We start from the raw sequence: 12,234 nt of genomic DNA on the forward strand, positions 1-12,234 counted from the left end.
AATGTTGTCAAAATTGTATTTCTATAAAAAAATGTGTCAACATTTTATTTCTATATATATAATTTTTCAAAATTTTATTTGATGACCCGTAAGGGAGGTCATATACCCCGAGTTTAGTATTCATTCCATTAGTTTTCTTTATCAGCTATAGACATTGAATTTGCTTGCTTTTTGTTTTATTTTATTTTTCCTACGATATGTAAATACAAAAAAAAAACTGTCTCACGTTTTAGCCATAAAAATTTGTTGTTATCACAAAATGTATCCATAAAAACCCTTTTACAAATGCAGTCTGACACATTACATTGAAAGAGTAAACAGGACTATTTGGTTGTTAATAGAAATAAGTATGGGGAATTGGAAATATTCGAGAATAAGTTTTACTATCTACTAGGATTTTATATAATACACTTAGCAATAAAAATTGCACATTTTTATTGTTTTAAGACATTTACCGGAGTAGAGGGAGAACCTCCGAAAATATCATAAGGCCAAGTAAATGACATTAGAATAGATTTCGTAAGCGGCACTTCAATCCTATACATGCGGGAATCTATGGCTTTGATGTGACTACAGAGTCATAAAAATTGGTTACAATCGTTGTAAATGGCTAATGATATTGTTACCGATATCCTGGCGGTTGTTTCATTGGGTAGGCACATATATTATGGTTTTGTTAATGGTAAATTATGGCTGTTAAAGTTTTGTTGTCAACTCAAGCTCATTCTTGACAAAGGTAAATTGTTCACTTTGTTGTTTGATTATGGCAAACCCTTTAAATCTCGGATAAATTAAAATGTTTGCAAAACAACAATGAAAATGTGTTTTGGATCCGGAATAGGTGCAATATCAGATCAGATGTAATGAACTTTAGATGGGTTTGTCAAAGGGTAGAAATCATATTTTGAAGCAAGATTTCCCATTAATTCATCAGATTTGATGTTATTGCAGGATTTTTATACATGACCTCAAAAGAACTTCTTTTGAAGTGAAATTTAAATACATTTCGAGAAGAGCATTATTGTATGTACATTAGAAGTAATAACTTGGGGTGAACATCCAAATTAGAATGGACACATGCCAAAAATATTTCAATCGATTCCATTTTCGAAAGCCATTAACATAATTACCTAGCAAAAAAATTTGGAAGTTCTTCCAAAGGCACAACTTTAAAAGCACTTCCAGAAGATGCACTCCAAATGATGTTCTTTATTTAAACTACCCAAGAAGTTCTTTTAATTCAATTTTTTATAACTTCATACTTTTAATGGGTAATTTTAAATTTTTTTGTTTCAAATAGGTTAAAAACAGAGTAAGAAATCATAAAATGGTACAAGTCATTTAAGTTTTGTCGAACAAAATGCTAAATCCAATCTGAAAAAATTTTGATTTTTGAAAATATTTGAGGTCTGACAAGCGTTATAAAAATTATTTATTTGACAAAATATCACAGAATTTTTTAATTTACATCCAAAACATTGAATTCGGATCACACCTAAAGAAGTGATGCAAATTCAGTGCAACGGCTGTTGAAATGGAGGACTTCTGTCCTATGACAAGCCCATGTCAAATTCATAGCTTCTGCGTCAATTTTGCACCACTTCCGAATCCAAAAAGGAAATTTTGATTACTATTTTGGCGACGCTTTTTTGCTGGATATTAATACACGCAAACGAAATATATTGTTTCCCATTTGCTTTTTGCTATAAGGAAGTTTGTTTGGAAGAAACCATATATTTTTTGTGATAAACGTTTATTCTTTCAGTGGATGTAAAAAAAATCATAAAAACTAACTCAAAAAAATCTTTTCTGGCTGTCCAAAAATGAAATTTTGGACATTATCTTTAAACATTTACTTGAGATTTAAATTTAAATTAAACACTAGTTCTGTAACGACTTATTGAATTGTGAATATTATATCTGAATTCGTTGAAAAGAAAAATGAAACTTGGTAGTTAGAATTATTGTGAATTATCTACCAAAAATCGAAATGTCAAAAATAAGAAATATTTATAAAATTGAAAATGAAACATAAGTTACCAAATACTAAAATGTCGAGTAGAACTGACACTTACATTTTGGATCGCTACTGGTGAGGATCTTTCAATAATAAAAATATACAATTTGAGCTCCATTAACAATTGGGTTGTTTTTATTTCCCTTTGAATAACTCTGCACATTATTGGGATTGGGATTTTCGAGCCCTTATTGGTATTGGTTCGCAAAATAGATTTGCTCTCTTCCCCTTTTGGCGATCTTAAACCCTCAACCATTTTCGCTACTACAAACCTACCACGGTGCAATTGTTAACATCAGCCGCCAGCTATTTATTCACTGGCTATTTGCATCTTCCCACGAGTTTTTTTAATTCTTAGCACCATTTTCTGTAATGCAAACAATGTAGAAGAAATTTATCGATTTTATAAATTTTTGAAATTTTACCTTTACGGAGAATCGAATCGTGAACCCTGTAGTTTGTACGCCAACACACTATCCACTGGGATATGTAGCTGTTATTGTCATCAACAACAGAAAACTATCGCTATAGCCATAAATGCACAAGCAACGCAAACAGTCAAACAGTTATATTTATAAAGCATAGATTTCGGCGCCCACAAGCCTATGTAAAGAAAATTTATTTGACAGAAAAATACATTTAGTTGGCCTCCATGGAGCGATGGCGAGAATGCTTGACATACATAGAGTCGTGGGTTCAATCCCTGCTTCGACTGAATACCAAAAAAAATTGTTTACATGTATTCCAAAAATGTTCGGAAGATTTCGAAAAGATGTTTACAATGGAAAATGTGTTTTATTAAAGCCTTAAAGTCAGAAAAGAACAGTGCTTGATATAAACAAAATGCAAAAGTAAACATTTTGTAACAAAATATTTTTTGGTGATAAAAATTTTTCGAAGAAATTCAAAAAAACTCTAACAAAAGAAAGACGTTTTCGGTAAATTAATTGAATTATCCATAACAATTTAATTATCATAAAAAATATCAATCGGCTGTGGAACAGAGAATGAAGCCGCCGAGTCGCGCCGCCGACCAAAGAAAATACATTATAAGAAAGAGGAATTTCGTTTTCCTAAAATATCATTTGGGAGGAAAGTAGTATAATTATCTCGTTCAATTGATGGTAATAGAATACAGGATATAGGACTTAGATTTTTAATGTAAATTGAAAAATTAAATATTTAGAGAAATTGCATCTCCCTATGGGGTGTCTTTTTTAAACTTTATTCAATTTTCCATAAATCCTCTTCAGTGACACAATGTGTGTATTTTTGTTTAGTGAGTAAAACCCCCAAAAAAGTGAAATAACTACGAGACGATGCATCTAACAAATTATCTTTACAAATCCCAGGGAATATAAAAAACTAACATAAATCGTTTGCCACTTACATATGATAACATCAGAGAAACATTCGTAAAACATACAACACATTGCATTAGAAAATAAGCTTACCAAAATGATATATAGTTAAAGTCTATACCCTACAGCAAACTAATAAAGTTTCTCAACAAAAAATCATCTGCGAGAAATTTGACAAATTCTCGCAGAAATAAAAAAATAAATAAAATTCGACTTTCGCAATATAAATTGGTCCACATGGAACTCTTTTCTGATCGACCCTTCTATTTGAGCTATTTTTGACTGCACGTTAAGGACTAAAAAATATGCCAATATGGATGTACTAAAGGGAGCTACAGCAAATCCATACTGGGTCAAAATTCCCATGTTTTAACCTGCAATATGGTTGTTGACCGAATCACAGCTTTCGTTTTTTCTTTTATTTATTTTTCTAAAATATTTGAAAATAACGAATCTTTAAGTCATCCTTGCCTATTCATATTAGGTAACCCATAACACACTGATTTGAAACAGCACAAACGACTGAAGGCAAAAAAAAAAAGAAAAAAAAAAAAAACAAATCCACCAAAAAGAATGTTTCCATGTCGAGAGAATTCTGTGTGTAATGTTTATTGTAACGACAAAGTCCTTGACATTATGAAACATGTGTTCTTCCCACCAAAACATATTCCACGTCCCGTCAATGTAGCTGGGTTAAAGTAGCCATGTGTGTGTGTAAAATGAATGAGAGGAAAAGCTCAAAGGATGAACGCTTGCAATTTTTAACAAAATTTATTGGTGGTTATGTTAAACCAAGTGAGAGAGCGAAGTCAACATCCAGAATAACTAAGAAAATGCTAGAGATAGATATGTAGATACAGAGAGAGAGAGAGAGGGAGAGATGAGTAAGAAAAATCCCTATAAATCACATTGTGATTTACAGAAGAAATCCGTAAAGTTGTAAACCATATTAAATGTTGACTATTTGCCAATCGTGGAATTAAATCCATTGTTATTGTTGTCATTGTAATGGCATTATTTCTGCTGAATCTCTCTGTAGGCAGTCACTGTTATAGCTCCTGTTAGTGGCGCTCTCTTTTTTCGTTGTTGTTGTCATAGATAATGAAAGGCATACAAATTAATAACAATACCATTGTAATTGTAGAAGTAATTATTTTAATTAATAATTGTTTTAACAATTTTTATATACATATTTATACAATATGTTTGAAGAGAGTGTAACATATAGCATTGAACAATTCAATTAGCACGTCCAGCAATATTCAATATACTATTTTTCGATGTTTTCAAATATCACCATAACCTAAGGCAAACCAGAAAAAATCAATGATAATTAATGACTGTATAGAACAATTGGACAAGCAAATGCCTTAGTACTACAGATTTGATTTAATGGAAATCGGATCATTTTTCAATGAAAAACATAATTAACTTTTTAGTGGAAATATTTGTACACGGAAAAAATACAAATGCAAATAAATATTTTATATGGAGCTGAACTAAAACATATTGATTCTGTATTAAATATACACGCAAAGAAAAAAAAACGTTTTAAAAACGTTTTTCTTTTGTTTGAGTTTTTTGAATTTCTTCGAAAATTTTTAACTTATCACCACAAAAATCGTTTGTGACAAAATTTTTATTTTTTTAATAAAAAATTATTTTAAAAAACTTAAAGTCAGAACTATTCTTTTCTGACTTTATGCCTTTAATAAGACACATTTTACAGTTTCATAGTAAAAATTTAATATAGTAGTATGTTGAACATATAGTAGTATGTTGAACATATTTTCCGATTCTTCCATCGAACATATCTGGAATATTTGTAGAAAAAAACTTTTTGGTGTTCAGTCGAAGCAGGGATCGAACCTACGACCCTTGTTAAATAAAGTTTGTTTTATCGGCTCGTGGGCGCCGAAAACTATGCTATATAAATATAACTGTTTGACTGTTGATGACAGTAACATCTACGTAGCCCATTGGATAGTGTGTTGGCTTACAAATTGTATGGTCCGCGGTTCGATTCTCCGTCCAGGCGAAAGGTAAAACTTAAAAAAAAAATTAAAATTAAATAATTTTTTCTACATTGTTTGTATTGCAGAACAAGGTGCTAAGAACAAAAAATAACTCGTGGAAGTGAGAAAAGATTGTTTTTTTTTTTTTTTTTTTTGAGTTAGTCTTTATGAAATTATTTTTACATCCTGGAAAAGAATAAACGTCATTTTATGGTAAAATTTACAAATTTTAAGAAATTCTAAACTATTCTGCGGAAAATACGAATTTAACAAAATCTTTATTCTTAATTTGTGTATAATTTATTCCCCCTTGTTAAGGAAACTTTTTCATAATGGAAAAATTTTTACTAAAATAGAATAAGAAATAGAATTAATGAAAGGGTTCACAGTTACACATCTTGCAATTATTAGAGCTGCCTTGATATTAGAAAACTTTTTCTTTCTATTATTCTCGTAGAGTATACCTGTGTGTCTATCCATAACTGATTATATACTATAGCACACCGTTGTATTTATTTATTTTAGTGTATTAATTTTCCACAAACATTCATTATTTAATTATGTTATAATTTGTAATTGCAGTAAAACATTTAATAAATACTATCAGAAATTCATGCTTTTCGGCCTAACTTAATTATGAAGAATATTTCTTCATTTCCGGTTTCCGCTTATGTAACATCGTGTGTTTTGACATTATGTGTTATCCTTACTAACCAGGATATTTGATATGTTATCTGTTGCTTCTTGTCTTATGTCAAAGAAGGTGTCAAATGGAATCAAAGACAATTGGCAAGCAATTTAGTTGAGAAAGTCTAGAACTCTTTCTCGCAAACACACACACACAGATGAAATGAAAATCTGGGATGGGCGACCTTTTCATTATTGAACATACATACATATGGCACCTAAGAATTTCTAATGGCAATAAAATATTTCTAAAAATTGACGAAATGAGCAAGTATGATTATATTTACCGAAAACACTATATAAACTTATTTTTGAGGAGAGATTTTCCTAAAATTTCAAAAATAAATTTAATATGAAATTTCGTTTAAATCTGATTTGGTATTGACATTTTTATCTACCAAAAAAAAAATCCTTATAGTTAAGCCAATTACCACATTTGTACGAAATACTTATAGATATAAGTCTTTTGGGTGCATTACCGTGCCATAGATAACCCATTTGGGTCTTACACCCATTCCAGAATCTTTACATCATCTTTTGTGGAATAGGCAAAAGTAATTTTCTAAGAAATGCAGCTGTTATTCGCAATGACACTTTTGTTAAATGTCTTGCAAAAAGCCTTAAGGATATTTTATATTACTTTCTTAGGCACACACACACACAAGCTCACACATACACCTGGCAACATACGTATACATGGTGTGTTGGTTACACATCTGTGTATTTATTTGCATAGGTCATTCTATAAAGGTAATTGTAAATTGTGTATTATTAAAATACACAAAATATAATTACATCTCAACGAACGAGACATAAGTTTGCATGTGGTGTTTAATAGAGTAATGATGATAAAGAGAGAGAGGGGAGAGTGAGTGTGTGAGGGATACAAATGCATGTCATCTAATGCAAACACATAGGCTGTAAATATAACTTCTCCCCCTCTCGCATTTTGGCTCCAGAGACATGTTAAAAGTGTAATACTTTACATTAACATCTTGGGAGAAAGTTTGCATGGATATGAATTTAATGTTATAGGTATGAGGACATTTGCTATGTATACATGTGTGTGTGATAGCTATATTCGTTTTACCCAAAGTATGGTGCAAATTTTGTAATTATCCATGTTGTCAATTAAAACCTATTTACATAATATCAACATTCTCCTGCTCATCATTTGCATCATCGTCATCATTATTATTTGGGGTATCATTGAAATGGCTGACCACATCATACCTAAACAAATTAAACCATGTATTCCTGTGAGGGTATAACATTTTGGGCATAGAATTTCTTATTGGCCCTTGTAATAGAAATGTATGCACGAAAGGTTTCTTAATAATCTCCATAATAATGAGTACACTCTCATACGATCTCAGTATATAGATTGTCATTATGTCATAGCTTTTGGGTAATTATGAAAACTAAAATGAAGAAAATTATTTTGTAAGCAAATTATCATTTAATTTTAAGAAAATGTGGTTATAGACTCATTTCGCCATGAGTTTAAGATTGCTGGTACTTTCTCATCCGCACCCATTTGGCGAAATATTTGCTAATTATTTGCATTTCATGTAGGAGTGAGGTGGTTATCAAGGAGAATGAGACTCAAAATTTCATAAGGCCATATGACACTTTGCATTAAATTAAAGGTGTAAATATATGCAAATGAGAAAGGAATGAAAAATTATTTGTGATTCGCTCGAGGGAGCTCTCAAACCCATGACTATATTTCTAAAGTGCAAAACGAAAGACTTTTAACAAATATCATGGCCGTTGTGATCAAAGAAAATGATTGGTAAGCTTTGAAAACCAAATTTACTAAGATGAGATGAACCACCAAATAGGACACAGTTCTACCAAAAAAGTAATTTTGATTATCGTCTTTTGTTCCCGAAGTAGTGCCCATTTGGATCATAGACTTGTCCTAGGATGGAAGTGCTCCGGTTTCAGATATTTGAAATTGCTTTAAAAGTAATGCGTTGAAAGGTCATTAAATAAGGAAATAAAAACTAAAAAAAAAAAAAACATTTTTTCCCAATTTTAATACACAATTTGCAAAATTATTTTCGCATCAATGTTGAGTTGCCAAAAACAGGGGAACTCAATACATGTAGGTTGTTTTTGTAATATTTAGCGTCTTGTAGGGACACAATGCAGGGACTTTTTTACTCAACACATATTTTAATATTTTTTACATTTTGGTGGCTCTTTACCAGAAAACTAGAAGCTGGCAAAGCTTGATCTTTTAACCATGTGTTGTAACTACGGGTACCACTCGTGCCAAAAATATTCAACATAAATTTGAAGAAAATGTTACCACAAATCTAACAAACAAATATCTCTATAGAAAATTTTGTCAAAATTTTATTTCTATAGAAAATATTCTCTAAATTTTATTTCTATAGAATGTTTTGTCAACATTTTATTTCTATAGAAAACTTTGTCAAATTTTGTTTCTGTAAACAATATTGTCAAAATTTTATATATATATAGAAAATTTTCTCAACATTTTATTTCTGTAGAAAATTTTTTCAAAATTCTATTTCTATAGAAAATTTTGTCAAAACTTTATTTTTATAGAAAATTTTGTCAAAATTGTATATCTATAGAAAAATTTCTAAAAATTGTATATCTATAGAAAATTTTCTAAAAATTTTATTTCTATAGAAACATTTGTCAAAATTTTATTTCTATAGAAAAATTTGTCAAAATTTTATTTCTATAGAAAATTTTGTCAAAATTTTATTTCTATAGAAAATTTTGACAAAATTTTATTTCTATAGAAAATGTTGACAAAATTTTAATTCTATAGAAAATTTTGTTAAAATTTTATTTCTATAGAAAATTTGGTAAAAATTTTATTTCTGTAGAAAAATTTGTCAAAATTTTACTTCTATTTTATTTCTATAGAAAATTTTGTAAAAATTTTATTTCTATAGAAAAATTTGTCAAAATTTTACTTTTATAGAAAATTTTGACAAAATGTTATTTCTATAGAAAATTTTGACAAAATTTTACTTCTATAGAAAATTTTGTTAAAATTTTATTTCTATAGAAAATTTGGTAAAAATTTTATTTCTATAGAAAATTTTTTTAAATTTTTAATTCTATAGAAAATTTTGTTAAAATTTTATTTCTATAGAAAATTTTGTCAAAATTTTATTTCTATAGAAAATTTTGTCAAAATTTTATTTCTATAGAAAATTTTGTGAAAATTTTATTTCTATAGAAAATTTTGTCAAAATTTTATTCGTTTTGTTTGTTATTGTTGGTTTATTCTTCAATCATTATTGTTGTTTTTGATTTCAGCTTAAAACCATGCATTGACTAAACTAAAAGTGTAGACTATTCATTGGTGAACTTCTCTCTTATCACTGAGTGCTGCCCGATTCCATATTAAGCTCAATGACAAGGGACCTTCTTTTTATAGCCGAGTCCGAACGGCATTCCACATTGCAGTGAAACCACTTAGAGAAGCTTTGAAACCCTCAGCTTTACTGAGGTGGGATAATCCACCGCTGAAAAACTTTTTGGTGTTCGGTCGAAAAATATTGTAGGGGAATATTTTAGGGAATGTAGGGGAAAGTAGGGATCTGAGTTTATCCTTGTAGGGTAAACTGAAAAATGTCCCTGGCAACATTGAGTTGAACTTGGTAGGTTGGCAGTGAAACAGACCGCCTTAGCACAATCAGTCATACAAACTCCATTGAACACGTCAATACAACTGTTTGTGATATGGACGTAATGTGACACCAACATTCTAATATTCTAACTACACAGAAAAATGTATGTATGTATGTAACTGATACTCATATGATAATGAAAAAATATATACAAAATTTATATAAAAAATGATTAGATTCAAATCCCCGATGGGGTAAAATTTTTAATTGTCTGTTGATTTCTTTTCTTTTTAGTGTTGTTTGTTTGTTTTTTTGCGATATTAATAATCCAAAATTTATTTTTTTTTTGTTGGGATACTCATCTTTTGACCTATAGTACATGTTACCATAGCTATCTACTATGTTTATGAAAAAAATTCCAGTGCGCCCCCACTCGTAAAAAACGATCTCGCATTAAAGCACACTTATTAAATTAAAAATTTTTGTATTATCAAAATCCATTGAATTGCCTCCAAACAATGAATACTAGTGGCAATTATTAAGTACCAACACCACAATTGCCACACAGCAACAATTTGAATTTTTCAATTCACTTACAGTCAAGAGTCTATGTTAAGTGGCCGGTCAGTAATTAAACACCGATTGCATGCCTTGCGTTTTCTCTCGAATTTCCTCAACAAGTTTCATTTTGGTACGAACTCTTAAAGTAATTTAATCGCAGTCAGTGTTTCGGCTGGTGGACATTAAATTAACTTAATACCCATGCCGTACATAAGAGTAGGGTCCACGCGTCACAGACAAACGGTCGGACGGACAGACTATCAGTTATTGTCCAATTCAGACGACTACAATCGCAAATATTATTCGTATTGTAGCAATGGTTGCACTCAAGTTGGTATGGTTGACTTGATACTTGGTAAATCGTGATTGCATTTGGCTGTGTGTCGGGGGGATTTTGCGTACCTATATCTATACCTACTGTATTACTGGTCGACCTTCACTTTGAAAAGTTGATTTGTTTTGGAGTACTTTTGATTTTTTTTACCAACAATTTTGTTTGGGCAATGAAGAGGCTCTTTTGACTGATGAGCAATTACTTATGAACCTCATACATTTTTTAGAAATATTTAATAAGTTTCTGCTCTGGTCATTATGTTTGCATTGTATTGTTGTATTATTCCTCTCTGATAGATGGAGTTACGTTTCGCATTAACTTAACTTAACTCTTGCATGTCATGTTCTCCGTTTGCTTGAAGATTGTGGTTTTCGGAAAGAAAATCCTTTCTTGGGATTTTCGGTCATATTTTATTTTAATTTGCGTAAATGTTTTTGTGTAAATAATTCTTTTACGATGTTGAATCATGATACAGGTGAAAATCTTATATGACACCTTGAACTTTGAATATGATCACGACAAGTCTGTTTCCCTTCTGTGTGTGTGTACAGTGAAAACATGTTCCAAATAATAGCTAAGTATGCTAGAATTTATTAAATTCATTTCCTCTAATGCTATTTGTTCTACTATAGTAGTGAATAGAACATTTGAATAAATATCAAGTGATTTGAGGTTTTTCATATTTGTCTTAACTTTTTAAGCCCACCTTTGTATTTCTTCAAATATAATTAAAATTTAATCTGGTATTCTTGGGTATATAGTTTCTTGTTTAGTTTCTTTTTCATTTCTGCCTGACATAGCATACAATCACCTGTAAATACATGCCACATATTTTTTACATTGACTAATATTGACAGCTTTAATAATATGCACTGTTCTTGATTGATTCCGGTTTGTTTAAAACATTTACCCAACCCCCTAATAAATCCCGTACTATGGCTTTGAACAAGTTCACTGTATGCATGCATATATGAAAGTCCATGCAATTGTTAACAGTAAATGTTAACAGAGATCTCTGTGGCTTAGATTCTCTCTCTCCCTACTACTCTCGCATTTAAGATTCTATATACAAGAGCATGTAACATACAATTATGAATTCAACTCTCTGTTTACCTGTTGCTGTTTACTGAAAACATCGAGTAAGCCCAGCTTATCGAGTGGGGTTAACACTCAATTTATTCTTTGTTTAGCAAAAGCAAGTTTTGAGCGTTTATAAAGCAAAATTTGATCAGGGATGAGAGGTAGGAATTTTAAGAAGTATTAAAACGGTACTGAAAATTCAAAATTTAGTTAATCTTAATTTAACTCCATTTCTTTAAATTTAATATGACTATTTGTATTATATTTAACTTAATGAATTTTTAATTTTTATCACTTTTAAGTGAGTGTCCTTTTATTTGTTTGCATTTAATTTATGAGAAATTTATGATAAAAATGTATGATAAAAAAAAAAGAAAGAAGCATTGGCTGCTAAGGCCACCAGCTATGTATTGTTATTTAGTTAGAAGAGGTTTTATTTATTGAGATCATTGTAGTGTAATTGAATTGTACTGAAAGTAGCATTAATAGTAAATAAACATCAATGATTCTCCATAAAACGCATACTCCTATCATAGCCATAGTCAGCTTTTTCTAG

Source organism: Haematobia irritans, chromosome 4, assembly GCF_050003625.1.
Source record: "Haematobia irritans isolate KBUSLIRL chromosome 4, ASM5000362v1, whole genome shotgun sequence".
Lineage (NCBI taxonomy): Eukaryota > Metazoa > Arthropoda > Insecta > Diptera > Muscidae > Haematobia > Haematobia irritans.